The following is a 4,536-nucleotide window of genomic DNA, read 5'->3' as shown; positions in this document are numbered from 1 at the left end:
ATGCTGCTGCAGCCCAGGACAAGCAGTTACTCAGGTGTGCTCACATCAGGCATGTTCAGTGCTGACTTTTGCAGACTTAGCAAGATGAGCAGCTGTTCTTTGGATGGGGGCTCAGCAAATTAAATTTCCTGATGTGCCTGCAGCCAGCATGAGCAGAGCCAGCAGAGAGAGAGGCATGATCCAACAGCTGAGCTCTCACACACATTTCACCTGGAAAAGATCATTTTATATCAAGGAGTCTCTCTGTGTTGACACACAAACACGAGCACCTTGGTGACCTCCAGCAGGGTTAAATGCCCAACCAGAAGTGTCTGAAACAGCAACTGAAGGTACACAAAGCACCAACAAACTGTACCACTTAGTGGCATTCGAAGCCAGCAAATGGATCAAGAAATTGGCAAGAGTCCCAAAGGGTTACACAGGTGTGGTCATAGAGAAATGTCCAGAGGTAAAATTAATTACCATGAAGTTCAGGGAATTGCATTCCATATTTTCCTTCAGGTCTTAATTTAAGCAATCTCCCCTGAAGCATCTGGATGTGATCTGCTGCTCTCCAATTCTGGCACTATTGAGAGGTGCCTGTGTTCCTGAAAGAATCACAGAATGGTTTGGGTTGGAAGGGAGCTCAAAAATCCTCTAGTTCCAACCCCCCTGCCATAAGCAGGGATGCCACCAGCTTGCTCCAACCTGGACTTGCACACTTCCAGGGATGGGGCACCCACATCATCTTCTCTGGCCATCCTGTTCCAGTGCCTCACCATTATCTGCAAAAACAATTTCTTTCTAATATCTAATCTAAACATCTCCTCTTTTAGTTTATAACTCTTACCCCTTGTCCTGTCACTAAATGCCCAGGTAAAATTCAGTCTCCCTGTTTTCCATAAGCTCCCTGTAAGCACTGAAAGGCTGCAATAAGATGTCTCCAGAGCCTTTTCTTCTCCAGGCTGAACACCCCCAGCTCTCCCAGCCTGTCTCCATAGCAGAGGTTCTCCAGCCCCCAGAGCATCTTTGTGGCCTCCTCTGGACCTGCTCCAACACATTTTTGTCACGTTGAAGGCTCCAAACCCGGATGAAGCCACCCAGGCAGGGTTCCATGAGGACAGAGAAGAGTAGAAAGGTATTTTCTGGGGTGCCAGGGTCTGCTGGAATCCCTGCTGCCATTAGCTGTGTGCACCATGGCCCAGCAGAGCATTTCAAAGCTTCCAAATCTGGTATTACTCTGATGAAAATCTGGTATTATTCTGATGAAAATCTGGTATTATTCTGATGAAAATCACCCAAAGTCTTTGCCCAAGGGCCTTGATTCTGGGGGTGTCTGACTGTGTCTGGTGCACTGCTGTACATCCATATCTGTAATTTCCCAGAATGGCTGGAGTGTGATGGGATTAATGTCAGGGCAGTCACACCAAATCTGTTCCTTGCAGGTACACCCTGTTCTTACCTGGATCACTGGAAATTTCCAGATTTGAAATGCAATATGAGAAGAGGATGCTGGCTATCTCATCAGACACAGAAACTGTGACATTTCTCCCCATTTCGTGCAAGCCAAACTAGCAAAATTCAATTATTCTGAGAGACAGGCTCTGCACAGCACTAATTCAGGTGGTTCAGGACAGACAGTGCATTAAAACTTCCTTCCAGAGGAATCCCAGTCATGAGAGGACAACTCATGGAGGAGCCCAATGGACACCTAGCACAAAACATCCTCCTGAGATCCTGTCCTCCTCAGGAAATCCTGGGGAGATTCACCTAAATTGATGGTAGGGCTCTGAGCATCCTCAGCGCTTGTTTCTCCAGTGTAACGCCTGCAGTTTGAGAGGTTTCAGCTTTTTGGGCTCTTTTGGGCAGTATACTTGAGCAGTTTGTGCCATCTAGTGGTCAAACTAATTTCCCAATCGATATTTTTACCAAAAAAAAATTTTAAAAAAATTAAAACATATTTAGTGGTTAAGAGATGACAGAAATAAGGGGTGTAAAACTTGTTTTTTAAAGTAAACTTTGTTCTAAAGGATTTTTAAATCTCTTCAGAGCAGCAGTGATTTGTCTAAAGGCCCAGATGACTCCAGAAGAGCTTTGAGTTTCTGATGAGACAGGACTGGTCACCCTAAACTAGGAGCACATGAATAAAAAAATGTGAATAAAAAAATAGAAATAAAAACCAAAAAAAAATCAGTTTATATACAAAATTCAAGCTAAAGTAGGTACCATCAACACAGCAAAGACTGGCTGCCCTGTCCTGCTGCTCTTGCAGCTCTGCAGAAGCCCTGTCAGCCACAATTGCACTTATTGAAGGTTTTCCTAAGCTAACTTTGAGGTAGGTAACTTAAAAACTGAGATTGTACCACAGATAATGGGGTCAGCAGGACAAGGCAGTGACCATCCCCCTGAATTTGTCAGTGGTGAGGCCACAACTTGAATCCTGGGTTCAGTTTTGGGCCCCTCACTGCAAGAAGGAAATTGAAGTGCTGGGGGTGTCAGAGAAGGGAACTGAGCTGGGGAAGGGTCTGGAGCACCATAAGGGAGCTGGAGGAGCTCAGCACGGAGAAAAGGAGGCTCAGGGGGGAAGTTCTCACTCTCTACAGCTCCCTGACAGGAGGGTGCAGCCAGGTGAGGGCTGATTTCTGTTCCTGGGTAGCCAGGGATGAGAGAAAATGGCCTCAAGTTGCACCAGGAGATATCCAGGTTGTACTTTAGGGAAAATTTCTTCACCAAAAGTGGTGCCAAGCACTGGAGCACTGCTCAGGGCAGGGGTGGAATCACCATCCCTGGAAGTATTCAAAAACCGCGTGGATGTGGAAGTTGGGGATCGCTGTGGTGGACATGGCAGTGCTGGGATAAGGGTTGGGCCAGATGGTCTTGAAGGTGCTCCAACCTCAACGATTCCAGGATTATTGGAAAACCCTGCTCCCACCCCCTCTGTGCCCCTCTCCCAAACACTGCACTCCTCCCACCCCTCTCACCTGGCTGGGAGCTGAAAGGCTCTGCTGGCATTCCCTGTGAGCCTCTGGAGGAGAGCTCAGGGCTCAGACTGAGACACGGTCAGAATGGAAAAAAAGGGAGGAGTAACAGCAGACCTGTGCCACAGAAATCTTCTACTGAAACATAGAAGTGTAACATAACATGAGGGAAGAGAACAGAATATTGTTAGTATTATATGGTGAATATCATATAACACAATATAGTATGCAAGATAATGTAATGTACTGTCATGGGATAATATAATACAAAATAATATTAAATAATATTATATAATGTGATATAATATAATATATAATATATTATAATATAATACATGTTATATACATAATATGATATGATGTGATATGATATAATATAATATAATATAATATAATACTATATTATATTAATTCTATTATATTAACTATATAATAGTTAATATATATTATATTATATTATTATATATTATATTATATTATAATTATAATATTATATTATTATATTATGTATAATATAATATTATATTATATTATTATATTAATATAATAATATTAGCATTATCATTAATATTATTATAATATTATATTTAATTTATATTAAATAATAATATAATATAATATAATATAATATATTAATATTATATTAATTATAAAATATTATATTAATTATACAATATTATATTATATTATTATACTACATAACATAACACAACATGACATATGATATAATATAATGTGATATAATATAATGTAATGTAATGTAATATAATGTAATATAATTACAACACAACACACCACAACAACATAAGTATCATATTATGATATGATATGATATGATATGATATGATATGATATGATATCATATCATATCATATCATATCATATCATATCATCATATATATTTGGCTGCTGTTTTGTCCCAGAGTTCACACAGTAATTCTGTCACTTGCATTGAAGCTGCTCAGGTGCCTCCAACAATCCTTTCCTTGTGAAAGAGTGGAAGGGATACCCCAACAACTTTTCCCAAAAGGCATCTTCCTCCCTTCTTTCCCCCTTTTTCTTTGCTTTCTTTATCCCATCACTTTAACCACCCAAAGAACCAGAGAGGCAAAAAAAAACCTGTTTCTAAATCCCCCAGGAGAAACATGCACCTGAAAATATCAGATGTTCCCATGTGACTGATTTTGGAAAACTGGAACTATCACACCATCAGCAATGATTTTTTTTTTTTTCCCCAGCAGAATGGAAAAAGTGCATTTGTGTGGGTCAGGATGCAGCCCCAGGGTCTCAGCCAGCCCCTGGGGGTTGCTGGGTGGGAGAGCCCTTGGGGGAGCCCAGCTCTGCTTCCTCCATCATGCTGAGAGCCAAACTTCACCTCCTTTGCTATAAACAGGCAAGCTGGAGCTCTTGCTGAGATCTTTTGAAGTTTTTGGACACTGCAAGCTCTGTGCCTAGCAGGAAATTAGTCAAACATCACAAAAGCAAGGAGTGAGCCTATCCAAGGCAGGGCTGTTATCGAGTGAGGACACTATTTGGATAACCCTTGCTCAGGCACCACAGCTCAGGCTTGTGTTGCAAG

This window comes from Agelaius phoeniceus, chromosome 5 (genome assembly GCF_051311805.1).
Source record: "Agelaius phoeniceus isolate bAgePho1 chromosome 5, bAgePho1.hap1, whole genome shotgun sequence".
NCBI lineage: Eukaryota > Metazoa > Chordata > Aves > Passeriformes > Icteridae > Agelaius > Agelaius phoeniceus.
The sequence above is the reverse complement of the archived record's forward strand: the minus strand, read 5'-3'. Positions refer to the sequence as shown.